At 43.0% G+C, this 14,383-nt stretch overlaps 1 protein-coding gene and 1 long non-coding RNA gene across 10 annotated transcripts in view; one reads left to right on the forward strand and one right to left on the reverse strand.

Annotated features, from left to right (window-relative positions):
- ABLIM3 (actin binding LIM protein family member 3) overlaps positions 1-14,383 on the reverse strand; it is a 246,405-nt gene that overhangs the window by 125,792 nt on the left and 106,230 nt on the right. The window lies entirely within an intron of this gene.
- On the forward strand, positions 1,474-10,822 carry LOC130369464 (uncharacterized). The gene is made up of 3 exons (XR_008892767.1): positions 1,474-2,239; positions 9,220-9,360; positions 10,622-10,822. It is a non-coding gene; the product is annotated as an uncharacterized LOC130369464 (long non-coding RNA).

Here is a 14,383-nt window from a genome sequence, read left to right on the forward strand (position 1 = left end):
CTATTATGTAAATGTCAGGGATTTAGTTTAATATGAAGTCTAACTGTTTCCACTGCAGCAAAATTAAACTGCGTATATGTCCAAATCTCCCTAAACCCTCACTATTGTCATGGCGTCCTACGGCCACAATGCAACCGGCTTAATACTGCTACTAGGAGTTCTTAGCACAGAATGCAATGGAGCATATATTCAGTGAGCCATTATAATATATGATAAAACAGCCAATTTCCCTTATCAAAACCAGGCTGCTATTTAAGGAAACATCTGTGTGAGGTGCTTCAATCTGCCACAAGATAGAGCCAGTAAAAGCACTCCATGGAAAGTATCATCTGCACAACATAAAGGTGGAAGAAAAAAAAAAAAATCTTTATAGCTCATTCACTAAAAATAACAGTAGCAGTGCAAGGCTTTCTGTATGGTGTGCCAGCATCTAGTCATATGCTGCATCAGCCTCATGACATATAAATACATTTTGCAAATAACAAATACAGTCAGTATCATGAGTGAAACATATACTTATGTTGAGCACAAAGAATGGCTGTGAGTAGGCATGCCTAAAGACTGATTAATATTTACTTTGTGCATTACGGTACACAATTTGCTTTATTCAAAATTTGTTTCGTTTCTGTTTTACAGCCTTTGCAGTGTCCTTTAAGTGCTGTTGTCAGTGAAGTCTGTCAGAGAGGCTAGTTTGAAGGGTCTGTCTTGAACTCTTACATCTCCTCTCCTCAGCCAACATTCTAAGCTGATTTATGACAAGATCAAAAGTTCACCTTGTAGTAGTCATAGTAGTCATGAATAAGCTTAGATGTTCCTTCAGTACGAGAGAAGCTACTGATAACAGGGCACTGCATGAGGCTGTAGATTAGAAACTAAGCAAAATTATTGAATTAAAAACAGCTATAGCTAATAGAGAGAGACAGTTAAATATACCTAACTAAACCATTATAAAGCTGCTGTATTCCTTTGTAGATGAAGTGCAACAGGGCCACAGCAAACACCTTCTCCCCCTCTCTTCCAAGTTTTACTAAATGATGTACAAGGGTCCATGCTGGAAGCAGAACCCTGTACTTCAACCATGCAGGGCAGGGAGCAGGAATAAGGAGGCGTGCTGTGATACAGATAAAGGTATGATTAGTGCTCTCTCCCAAGGTTTATGCCGATGTCTGCAGCTTTGTACCTGGCGCCAGGTCACCATGGCAACTGAGAATTTCATCCTGGCACCCAGGTTTTTGTCAGCTCTTACTGACATAGCCTAACCCCATGTCACATAATGATGTTGATTTACGAAATGGATCAGATGAGGTGGCTAACACTAAAAAATTATGCTAAGTTCAGACCGAGGTACTGAGTTGCACTATACCCAAAGTGCCGGGAAAAAAAGTAAAAGCAATAATAATGGAAATCAGACCTCAAGGAATGAACTGATATAATGGTGTGTAATTAATTGAAAATGTAACTAGAGAAATACGATGTAGCTGGTTTTATATGAAATTGCGTAATTTATTATTTAAATACACAGAATGGTATCTGGGCAGGGCCCTTGCTCCAGATCCAGTAATAAATAGTTGATATAAAGTTAATAAAATAATCATAGGATTAAGAAAACAAATATAGGTATAAAATAAAACAAATTAAGTACATAGGAATGAGAATATGTCACCTTAAGGAAATGTCTCTGATGTTATGCTGAATTCACTTATTAGCGTGGGTTATGTTGAATCCAATATACAGCGATAACCAGGATGACTTAATTAATATATCAGATTCCAGTCACATAAAACTTTGTTGAACAGTTTGATTTATATAGGTAGTTTCTGTGCAAGAATAAATAATTGCTGGATAACCAGAGATAGTAGAGTGGCAGTATAGTAGCGATATAGTCTGTCCCGCTGGATAAACTATACAGGATGGTACAGACTGCGCCCGGCCTGCACATACAAAAATGCCTGTATGAAAGGTGAAGATCACAGCTTTGGTGGTGTGTGACGTCGGGATGTGCTGACACCGCTATGCGAGGGATTGTCGGCTGTCTCCACTGTGATAAGGCACGGATCTGTGTCTGGCTCACTGCTGCGATGTCCAGGCAGCAGGAGTCACAGGTACAGCCTTCACCTGTCTCGTCCTCATGCAGCAGTTGAGAGGTTGTAAAGCAAGTCTCACACTTGGCAGTGGTCTCCTATTGAAGGACTGCAGCGCTTGCAAGGAAGTATGAATGTTGATATGCAGTGGCAATAAGGTGACTGTACACAACCATACGGTGTACTGATAAGGCCAGACGCTTTTCGGGGGAGTCCCTCTTTATCAATGGCTAGATATAGGTATAGGTCTCCATGGCATGATGGTCTTTTTTATAGTGTGCCATACTAATAGGCAGATCCTGTTAGTTAGGATTGGGAGTTACTAATTGGTATAATAAACAGGGTTTATACTGAATATGGCATCCTATCGATAATTGGTAAAATGAATCTTGATATATGGTATAACTAATGTTACCAGCTAAATCCTATATATCCCTAAAATATCAGTGAGAGAGATGCAGTGTTTCTGTCAATTATTCAGCTAAAGAGAATAAATGATGTAACTATATGAAAAAGTAGGAATGAAATAAAGCGAACATCGATATAAATATGAAGTGAAAAAATTAGAACAAATAAAAATAGAAATATGCATGGTTTAGTATGGAAGTGTGATATAAGGGTGAGTGAATCAGAACACAAATAACTTAAAAAAAATATCTATAAAAAATATAAATATAAAATAGAAATAAATAAATACGGTAAATAAAAGTAAAACAAAATAAAAATAATGAAAAATAAAAAATGTTAATATTAAGGGATAATTTGAGACTAACTTACTGAATGAACTTGCTGATTGGTTAAACTTGCTGTTGTGATTGGTTTGCCTATAGAGCCTCTCATATCCTATACACAGCTCTCCAAAATAAATTTAACACCACCACAAATTCAATTTATTTTAGACAGAATATTATTTATCCTGACTCACAATTATTTTAATTTTAACGGCAATTTTATTGACAGGAGAACGGTACTGCCATGGGGACCATATTTGCGCCTAGTTATGCCAACCTATTCATGACGGAATAGTAGAAGTGGATCAGCACTCTCCGACTAGGCGCAGGTCTGGTCCTATGGCGATGCTACATTGACGATATCATATCAGTATGGGACAAATCACCCACAGAACTGGCCACTTTTATACAAAACCTTAACATTAACAATCACAATTTAAAATACACTGCATCTACTGACCTATCTACAATTGAATTTCTGGACCTTATCATTACCAGCACATCAGGCAAACCCATCTGCAGCACTTACCACAAGCCCACCTCTACCACTAGTTGTTTCATCCCCTACCAAGATGGCTCCTCAAGATACCAGCAGGACAATATAGAAGATTAAATGGAATTGTACAGATCCCACACAATATGAAAAAGAAGCACAGGCCCTTACTACCAAATTTCAGGAATGTGGTTATCCAAGTATCTAAGATTTTACAGCAAGACAGAACCACTTATTTTGAATCTACCCCAAAAGATAAAGATTATGCTGAGAACGAAATTCAACTCATCCTACCCTATAACAATGAACACAAAAAAGTCGAGACTATCAATCGACAAAACTGGCATCTCCTACAGGCAAGACTGATCATTACATCACATCATACCACCCGCCCCAAAAATTATATACACAAAAGCCCCAAACCTAGGCCTTACAATAGCCCCAACCATCCAAAATTAACATACTGCAAGCAATCACACGTGGTTGGACATAAAATGGTTCCACCGTTGTGGAATTCGTTCCAACTGTAAACTGACAAACTTTTCTAAAACAACTACTACAGTACACTCTACTACAAACAATTTCAAATGGGACATCAAAGAACCCATAACATGCAACACAAAACAAGTCATCTACATTCTTCAGTGCACAAGCAATAAACAATACGTTGGAAGAACAAAAAGACCACTTAAAACACGAGTATCCGAGCACACTTATAAGAAAAGGGAACAAGAAACACCCTCTCTCCACGCACTTTCTTAGATTCCACAAGCAAGATCCATCACAACTCAAATATTTTGGTATTCAGATCATTAAGAGAGATTGGAGGGGTGGGAATTTTTTGGCGAAGATGTCGAGATCTGAATCATGGAAGATTTATGAATTTGAAACAATAGAAGCCAAGGACCTTAACTCCTAGCCCTTCGGGAGTATCTTCCAGCAAACCCACCGCAACAGCAAGTTTAACAAATCAGCAATTTCATTCAGGAAGTTAGTCTCAATTTATTCCTTAATATTAAAGTATAATTTTATTTTATTTTTTCATAATTTTTTTAAATATTTTATATATTTTTTATTTTTATTTATATTTTTCATAGATTTTTCCCTGTTATTTGTGTTCTGATTCACTCACACTTATCTCAAACTTCCATACTAAACCAAGCATTTTTCTATTTTTATTTGTTCTAATTTTTTTAAACATATTTATATCGATGTTCGCTTTATTTCATTCATACTTTTTCATGTAGTTACATAATTTATTCTCTTTAGCTGAATAATTGACAGAAACACTGCATCTTTTTCACTGATATTTTAGGGATACCGTATTTATCTGCATATAACACGCATTTTTTAGGATAAAATTTTTAGCCTAAAGTCTATCTGCGTGTTATACGCCGATAAGCCACTGCAGTTCAATGATTTAAAGCGGACCCTTTAAATCAATGAACTGCAGCGGCTTTTGCAGGTCCAGAGACCTGCCGTCGCTGCCCGCTTCTCTCCCCCTGCCTTTCCTGGGGTCTAGAGCCCTGTTGCCGCCACTTCTCTCCCCCTGGCTATCGGTTCTGCTGCCCCATTGCTGGCGCCGCTTCTCTCCCCCTGGCTATCGGCGCCACTGCCCCATTGCTGGCGCCACTGCCCAATTGCCTCCCCCATTCCCGGTTTTATAATTACCTGTTGCCAGGGTCGGGTCCGCGCTGCTACTGGCTCCGGTATGGCGTCTCCTGCGTCATTGCTATGCGCTGCGCAATGAGGAGTGATGTCGCGTTGAAGACGTCACTCGTCATTGCACCTCGCAGCGCATAGCAACAACACAGGAGACGCCACACCGGAGCCAGAAGCAGCACGGACCCGACCCCGGCAACAGGTAATTATAAAACTGGGGATGGGGGAGGCAATGGGGCAGCGGCACCGGCAATGGGGCAGCGGCGCCGATAGCCAGGGGGAGAGAAGCGGCGTCGGCAATGGGGCAGCGGCGCCGATAGCCAGGGGGAGAGAAGCGGCGCCGGCAATGGGCCAGTGGCACCGATAGCCAGGGGGAGAGAAGCGGCGCTGGCAATGGGGCAGCGGCGCCGACAGGGGGAGAGAAGCGGCGGCAGCAGGGCTCTAGACCCCAGGAAAGGCAGGGGGAGAGAAGTGGGCAGCGATGGCCTCTCTACCCCTGCCTTTCCTGGGGGCTTCTGCGGGGTCAGAAACAGTGTATCGGGTCATACACATGCACACACACGCACCCTCATTTTACCAAGGATATTTGGGTGAAAAACTTTTAACTTACCTTGCCGATAAGCCGATAATGCCCCGCCCCCCGCACCGCCCCCACCGCACCACGACGTTGTGTCAGTAACTTTACTACATCTAATGGCACAAAAACGGAAAAAAAATACAGGCTCCTAACTTTTTATTGTTGGCTCCAAGATTAAATACAAATTTGTCAAGGCCTGATTTAAAGTGTACTGTATGTCATATAGAATAAGGTTATATGCTTTCCTGCAGCCAGACTGATTGTTGCTATACAACTCTTGGGCTTAGCAAGGAAATTGGAGCTCTGTATGAGAAAAATGATGAAGATGATGAAATTGATCAGTGCAGAATTAGAGACCTATTTAGAGTTAAAAACATGAAATGGATTATGAGGATGGGCATTTCTGTAAGGCTCGCAGCGATAGGATAAAGCGTTCCTTTAATTAAATATTGGAACGACCTTCAAGGCACTCTCCAGTCAGGCTGCACTGAAGGTTAAGATAGCAATGTTTGAGTAAAGCAGATAAATGAAATATGAACATGACGAAATAGCACAGGAATAACCAGAGAGCAGTCTGACACATCATTATATTCCGGCTGTGTTAAGCATGCCACAGATATTACTCAAGCTTGTAGATGTGTAATGCTCTCTGGCTGTTTCTTAGCAGATTCTCCATCAATTCTGAAAGAGCAAGCTGGGTTGCAATTATTATGTGACATTTTTAATACCAAAAAAACATAAATAGCTGTATATGTTAACCAAGTGGATACATTTTGCTTCACTTAACTATGGAGTAAATCAATCAAGCCGTTTGTTCTCTCGTGAGACATTTCTCCGAGTACTGTATGGGAGCAATTCATCAAATATTAACTACAACATGGTAAATTGGAACTAGTATTGCATCTCGATGAGTTCAGAAGATATGCATACTGAGCGATGTATGGGCTACGCAGTCGAGCCATTCAGAGAAAATAGCTTTATAGCTTATAACCTTTTGATTCAGGATCTATGGGTTGTTTGGAATCTAGGATCATATTGACAGCAGTTGGTTAGACTTTTTCTTGTAATGGAAGTAGTAATGTATAAATATTGTGACTCATTACTGTGGTAAAGAGGTCATTTAACTTGGATGGATTCATTTAGTCAGTCATGAGGCTGACATCTTGTGCATGCTATCTCAATGCTACACTGGCATAACAAGTCTTCACAACAAGTCGTAAAATGATATCTTGTAAATATATTCAAATTACTACTGTACTTCTTCTAAAGCCTGTTATACGCTCAATGTAGCTTTTAATAAAATTTGCTATTTCTCCCGAAACCCCCAAACACATGCATGTGTTCTTAATGGGACGATGGGAGAAAATCTTAGTTGGTAGTTTATCTCCTTGAGAACAGTAAAAGTAAATGTCAAATGCTTCTCTCCCTTGACATTTACCATTAAAAGAGAGTCAGGAGGACACCATCCACATCTGTCAATAGGTCCAGCAGACTGTGATGCCTTGTGCTTAAAGTGGAAAATGACAAGGAACATATTCTCTTTAAAATTGAAACCACATTTCTACTTGACACCGAAATGAGGTGAAAATGAGTCAGAAATGACACGTAATTGGTGCTTATTTGGGGTGGAATGTGACAGATTTTGAGTGAAAAAAAAAAATCCTATTGTAACGCGGGCCAGCATGCAGTGCGTCCCACTGCTTACCTCAGCAGAGCTGCTTGCTCAGCTCCTTCTTCCCGAGGCAGGTTTAGAACTTCCTCTTCTGAACAGTCACTGGCGCACACTGTAGGGGTTGCATGCATGCATGTGCTGTTTCTTGAAGGGTTTGAGCATGTCCCTGATTACAATCCTCCTCCAATCCCTGACAGGGACTGCCTAATTAACTCTGCTCCACCCATTCCCTGATGGCTAAACAACATTGTAGCTTACTGTACCAAAGGTGTTTGTCTTCTCTGTTCCTATGATCCTGTGTTTGATCTGTGCCTATTTTCTGACCCCTGATCCTGTTGCCCTTCACTGATCTCCTGTGTCTGACCTGGAATTTCAACCATACCTGTGCTTTCATCAAGCCTGCTTCACCTAGCTGCATCTGAGATTCTCATCTTTGCTATAACACCAACTTAGCCCTGCTACATTGAACTCTGCTTTACTTTGCTACTACCTACAGGGTAAGCTCACCCCTCCCTCCTGAATCCCTGGTTTTTGGAACCAGGGCATTCTGGCCTGCCTAGTCAGCTGCCACTTAACAAGGACCACTTTTGCAAAAAGTGATCTGGTATCTCCCCTCCAGCTGAAGTCCAGCTTCTGCATCCTGGAGCTGGATAAAGGGTCAAAACCAGTGGAATAGTTAGACTACACTCACGAGTTTGGCCCATAGACAAACTGGTAAGTTGCACAGTGGGCTCACACCTGTTGGGGCCTTATTGACTTCACTGAGATGTTTCTTTCACAGATTCTGCCTCAAAAAATATCATGTCAATTATTCAAGCAGAATTCGGACCAGCATCAGAAATTTACGCACTGAAATTATTATGTGTAAACTTGTTCACAGAAATCCCATTGCAATCAATGGGAATCAGTTTGCAGGCAGAATTCACACCAAATTGGAGGCAAAATATGTGTTAAAATCTGTGTGAATTTTGCCTAAAGTGATTATACCCCAAAGCTATCCATACACAAGATGGCTGTCTGCTGAATCCTTATTTGGCCAACAGCTATCTCTTTTGATTCCCTTATATACATGCATGCTTGGCGAAATTTGCATATGTTCTCAATGGGGAAAAGAGAGAAAGATGCTGCCAGACTTCTCTGGTGGCAGAGGACAAAAGGAACTGAAATGCAACATGGTTAATCCTCTTCTGTATACACACTAGAACAAGTGAGCTCACACACCATATAGTAATTAGGGGTGCTATTATGTGTATCAATACACTAACACTTCACCATACAGAAAAGGGGATACACAATACAGCGTTCACCCAAAAATCTATGTATATCAAAATTAATTGTAAATATCAGAATACAAAACAGACAGTGACACTTAACAACAAATAAAAGGGCCAAAAGGGGCCCTACACAGACGGGGGGGGGAGGGGGGGCTCAAAAAGACCCCTCCCAGGGCACCTGCTTCTCACAATATAACTTATGCCAATACTCTAACCTGTACTATAAGAAAATATTCCACACCGCATGACAATCCTGGCTATAATCAGCAATATAACCTGCATCCAGGTAAATATAGTCAAGTACAGGGAAGGACGGCAGATGGAGGAATATCCTAGGCAGGTGCGTCTGTGTAGTGGCCCTTTTAAATGTCTCTGTCTGTTTTGTATTCTGATATTTACAATAAACTTTGATATACATAGATTTTTGGGTGTGCGCTGTATTGTGTATTCCCTTTTCTGTATGGTGTAATCCTCTAGAGTATGCTCGAGCTGGATAACTGGTCCTGCCAAAAATGGTGGGTTCAAACAAAACTTATCTGAAGAGTATTGATACTCTAGACCAGGGAGCACCAAAACACCAAAGTAGTCCTGCCTATTACAGTTATATAGAGTTTGTGATAGATTTCAGCCTCCCCTATGAAACCCTTGCTTTTCTTAATACCAGCACATGAGAACATAGTCTTCATAAATTACAATAAATTACAATGATATTTTCCTCCTAATATAAAGGTTATATCCTCGATAAATCAAGAGAACAAGGAAACATTGGCATACTCTTCAGCCTGTGGGTACAGAAACGCCTACATGAGTCTGCAAGTCTCCAGATCTAAGCAATTCTTTGGATCGGAAAGACACATACGTATTTTGCAAGTACAAAGTTTTGTGTAACAAATTTCTTTTTTTTTTTTATAGATCTTTATATCTTTGAAGGATATTGTTCCATTTATAGAAATTTTAGGAGAGTTCAGATGAGTTCCTCCAGAAATAATTCAGTTGTAGGGCAAACAATCACCGTGTGTCAAACCAGCCCAGTCTGTGGCCTCCTAATCAGCCCATTGTGTTGGTTCACAGAGGCTTGTCATGTAAGCAGATTGTTCCCAAGCTTGTCTAAAGCTTTTTACGTCATAACTAATTGATAGCGGCATTTGGACAGAGCCTGCTCATATCATTACACGGTAAAAGCATCCAGCTCGGAGAATAATGGAGTCCGCCATCCCCCCCCCCCCCCATCCAAACCGTAGCAAGACTTTATAAAAGTTTTCGTAGGGGCAGGAAGTATATACTCCTCCGTATATAACCCCCTGCAGCACGCCCCCTTCTCCCATCTAGCTCCACAGTGATTAATTACAGTAATCCGGCACATATTTCCCGCTTTAACTGGCCTGTAAGTCATCCTCTTTGCAAAATCCACCTTAAGCTGCTACTGCCAAAACCTACTAACAAATATGCCTGGATAGTCTGAGTACAGCAAAGAATTGCTGGAAGATAAACAGTGGCTATGTGCTACAAGGACCATTAGAAAGAATTTAAGACCAATTAACAGACAGATGGATTCCATTATTGCACATAGGGGAATACTATGGTATAAGGTGTTCATGGAATAACTTAAACTCATAACATATATCTTAACACGTGTGTCCGTAATATTGATAAATCAACACTTAGAATAATGTAATCTTTATTTAAAGGAGTAGTGCAGTGAAAAAGGATAGAGGATAGGGGATAAGTTATAGTACGCAAGGGGTCCGACAGCAGGGACCCCCGCAATCTCCTGAATGTGGCCCCAGCAGTATGCCGGAAGTGGCCGTTCCGACCCTCGCAGGAAGCTGTAGCCAACACGCCCCCTCCATGTATCTCTATGGAATACATGGAGGGGGCGTGTCGGCCGGCAGTCCATGCGGATACATGGAGGGGGCGTGTCAACCGGCATGCCCCCTTCCAGCAGACTGCCAGGCCCCCGTTCAGGAGATCGCGGGGGTCTTACCGCTATACTTTGGATAAGGGGATAAGTTATCTTTAACTGCAGAAGTCCTTTAAATTGTCACTTAATTGTGTATATGTTTATAGTTATTAAAAATCACCATATAGAAAAGTGCCATTTTCCCACTGTCCATGTTAATACGCTTTATAGGCAATGTGATAGTTACACAAGTCTTTTCCGAGGTGTTATTTACAGAGAAGACAGAAGCTGGCAGCCCTCCTTATGAAATATATCCTGACTCCAAGATACCAAACACCTACTCTCGGTTTCAAGACTACAGTTATGTTTCTGAAAAGTATGAACATTTCCCCGCTGGCCATTGTGCAGAAGAGACAGAAGGACTGGCTATATCAGGATTAGTTGTGATGAAACAGCATTAGAATGGCCATTGAAAGATGTGAGGGTACTAGTCATATATTCTTGGTGTGCAACAATAACAAATTGTTAACATGTTTCATGCAAAAAAAATAAAAAATAATAATAATAATATATGCCCACTGTAGTTACATGAGAAAAGGTCATTGGACGTATATTTTTTCTTTTATTGAAGGTACGCATTATAAGTGATTCCTGATATATATACCGCCAATGTAAGTCTGTGATACAAGCCACTGGATACTGTAGGCATACAGATACATGTTATCATTAGGCTTTCACTCTGAGAAAACTATCTCTTCTACATTCTACAGATTTACTGGCAGCCGCTCATCCACTTTAGTAGTGCAACAGGCCTGCCTACGCCTACAGGTCAGTAAGTGTGGTGTGCTACGGCCATAGAGTAGCATGCTACTGAAACAGAATAGCAAGAGCTGTCATGCCTAAAAACCGTAGACCTGGCTCAACAAAAAGGAGCTGAGAGGCAATGCAGCACCGTACAATGTAACGTATGCATCACCACTGGAAGGAGTCTACATACTTTAGAACCTGCCCAGTGTTGCGCTACATCTGTGTATACAAAAGACCAATTATAAACAAAGAGTAGTCGGGCTACTGCTCAGATACCCAGTATGACCTGTTCACACACAGTGGTTATTAAGGGTGATCAGCCTAAAAAAAAAGTCTGTCTTGTAAAATTTCAGAAAAAAAAAAAAAAGATGCACCACACCACTTCTTGACTTCATTACAATAAGATACATGTCACGATGCCGGCTGGCAGGTGGTGGATCCTCTGTGCCAGAGAGGGATTGGCGTGGACCGTGCTAGAGGATCGGTTCTAAGTCACTACTGGTTTTCACCAGAGCCCGCCGCAAAGCGGGATGGTCTTGCTGCGGCGGTAGTGACCAGGTCGTATCCCCTAGCAACGGCTCAACCTCTCTGGCTGCTGAAGATAGGCGCGGTACAAGGGAGTAGACAGAAGCAAGGTCGGACGTAGCAGAAGGTCGGGGCAGGCAGCAAGGATCGTAGTCAGGGGCAACGGCAGAAGGTCTGGAATCACAGGCAAGGAACACACAAGGAACGCTTTCACTGGCACTAGGGCAACAAGATCCGGCGAGGGAGTGAAGGGGAAGTGAGGTGATATAGGGAAGTGCACAGGTGTAAACACTAATTGGAACCACTGCACCAATCAGCGGTGCAGTGGCCCTTTAAATCGCAAAGACCCGGCGCGCGCGCGCCCTAGGGAGCGGGGCCGCGCGCGCCGGGACAGAACTGACGGGGAGCGAGTAAGGTACGGGAGCCGGGGTGCGCATCGCGAGCGGGCGCTACCCGCATCGCGAATCGCATCCCGGCCGGAGGTGGTAACGCAGCGCCCCGGGTCCGTGGAACCGACCGGGGCGCTGCAGTGAGGGAAGTGTAGCGAGCGCTCCGGGGAGGAGCGGGGACCCGGAGCGCTCGGCGTAACAGTACCCCCCCCCTTGGGTCTCCCCCTCTTCTTGGGGCCTGAGAACCTGAGGATCAGACTTTTGTCCAGGATATTGTCCTCAGGTTCCCAGGACCTCTCTTCTGGACCACAACCCTCCCAATCCACTAAAAAAAAAGTTCTTCCCCTGACCTTTTTAGAGGCCAAAATCTCTTTGACAGAGAAGATGTCCGAGGAGCCGGAAACAGGAGTGGGAGGAACAGATTTAGGAGAAAAACGGTTGAGGATGAGAGGTTTAAGAAGAGAGACGTGAAAGGCATTAGGGATACGAAGAGAAGGAGGAAGAAGAAGTTTGTAAGAGACAGGATTAATTTGACACAAAACTTTAAAAGGACCAAGATAGCGTGGTCCCAACTTATAGCTCGGGACACGGAAACGGACATATTTAGCGGAGAGCCATACCTTGTCTCCAGGGGAAAAAATGGGAGGAGCTCTTCTTTTCTTATCTGCGAATCTCTTCATGCGAGAAGAAGCCTGTAAGAGAGAATTTTGGGTCTCTTTCCATATGGTGGAAAGATCACGAGAAATTTCATCCACAGCGGGCAGACCAGAGGGCAAGGGGGTAGGGAGGGGGGGAAGAGGGTGACGGCCGTACACCACGAAAAACGGAGATTTGGAGGAAGATTCAGAGATTCTGAAATTATACGAGAATTCGGCCCAAGGTAGAAGATCTGCCCAGTCATCCTGGCGGGAGGAAACAAAATGTCGTAAATAGTCACCCAAGATCTGGTTAATTCTCTCTACTTGTCCATTGGATTGAGGATGGTATGCAGAAGAAAAATTTAATTTAATCTTGAGTTGTTTACAGAGAGCCCTCCAGAATTTAGACACAAATTGGACGCCTCTATCCGAGACGATCTGTGTAGGCAACCCGTGAAGACGAAAAATGTGTACAAAAAATTGTTTAGCCAACTGAGGCGCTGAAGGAAGACCAGGAAGAGGGATGAAATGTGCCATTTTGGAGAATCGATCAACGACCACCCAAATAACAGTGTTGCCATGGGATGGGGGTAAGTCAGTAATAAAATCCATACCAATCAGAGACCAAGGTTGTTCGGGGACAGGTAGAGGATGAAGAAAACCAGCGGGCTTCTGGCGAGGAGTCTTATCCCGGGCACAGATAGTGCAGGCTCGCACAAAGTCCACCACATCAGTCTCTAGAGTCGGCCACCAATAGAAGCGAGAGATGAGTTGCACAGATTTCTTGATGCCCGCATGACCTGCGAGATGGGAGGAGTGACCCCATTTGAGGATCCCAAGGCGTTGGCGTGGAGAAACAAAGGTCTTTCCTGGAGGAGTTTGCCTGATGGAGGCTGGAGAAGTGGAAATCAGGCAGTCAGGAGGAATGATGTGTTGAGGAGAGAGTTCAATTTCAGAGGCATCTGAGGAACGAGAGAGAGCATCGGCCCTAATGTTCTTATCAGCAGGCCGAAAGTGAATTTCAAAATTAAATCGGGCAAAGAACAGAGACCACCTGGCCTGACGAGGATTCAGCCGTTGGGCAGACTGGAGGTAGGAGAGGTTCTTGTGATCGGTGTAAATAATAACTGGAAATCTTGATCCCTCCAGCAGATGCCTCCATTCCTCAAGTGCTAATTTAATGGCTAGAAGCTCTCGATCCCCGATGGAGTAGTTCCTCTCCGCCGGAGAGAAGGTCCTGGAAAAAAAAACCACAAGTAACAGCATGCCCGGAAGAGTTTTTTTGTAGAAGGACAGCTCCAGCTCCCACTGAGGAGGCATCAACCTCCAATAGGAAGGGTTTAGATGGGTCAGGTCTGGAGAGCACGGGAGCCGAAGAAAAGGCAGACTTGAGTCGTTTAAAGGCGTCTTCCGCTTGAGGAGGCCAAGACTTGGGATCGGCATTTTTTTTTGTTAAAGCCACAATAGGAGCCACAATGGTAGAAAAATGTGGAATAAATTGCCTGTAATAATTGGCGAACCCCAAAAAACGTTGGATGGCACGGAGTCCGGAGGGGCGTGGCCAATCTAAGACGGCAGAGAGTTTATCTGGGTCCATTTGTAGTCCCTGGCCAGAGACCAAGTATCCTAGAAAA

This window comes from Hyla sarda, chromosome 4 (genome assembly GCF_029499605.1).
Source record: "Hyla sarda isolate aHylSar1 chromosome 4, aHylSar1.hap1, whole genome shotgun sequence".
Classification (NCBI taxonomy): domain Eukaryota; kingdom Metazoa; phylum Chordata; class Amphibia; order Anura; family Hylidae; genus Hyla; species Hyla sarda.